This window comes from Penaeus monodon, chromosome 22, assembly GCF_015228065.2.
Source record: "Penaeus monodon isolate SGIC_2016 chromosome 22, NSTDA_Pmon_1, whole genome shotgun sequence".
Taxonomy (NCBI): Eukaryota; Metazoa; Arthropoda; class Malacostraca; order Decapoda; family Penaeidae; genus Penaeus; species Penaeus monodon.
The window spans coordinates 42,905,279-42,905,671 of NC_051407.1; positions in this window are offsets into that span (position 1 = coordinate 42,905,279).

The window sequence follows — 393 nt, forward strand, 5'->3', positions numbered from 1 at the left end:
GGATGTTACTAAAAAAAATGCATATGTAACAGGATATGATAAAATAAAATTTTTATCGGAGGATGAAATCGGAATGGATCTATCTAAATTTATCTCCTTATTAAAGACGTTTCCGTGGTCAGAGCTATATGTTCCTGAACGGCACTCAGATGTCTCAGATGCAGTGTCATGGAGTCTCTTCATTGATACCGGAGGATATAATAAAGTGGCCAGTAGCTTATCAGGTGGGAATTATTATTATTATCTGTTTCATTGTGAGCAGAGGCTATATCCTTGTAATGACATCATTATATTATTGTTTTGGCATTCGGTACTGTTTTGTGTAATTATCGATAATTCAATGTGAACATATTTATACCTGTGATCTGTAGAAATTGTGGAGAACTTGCGATT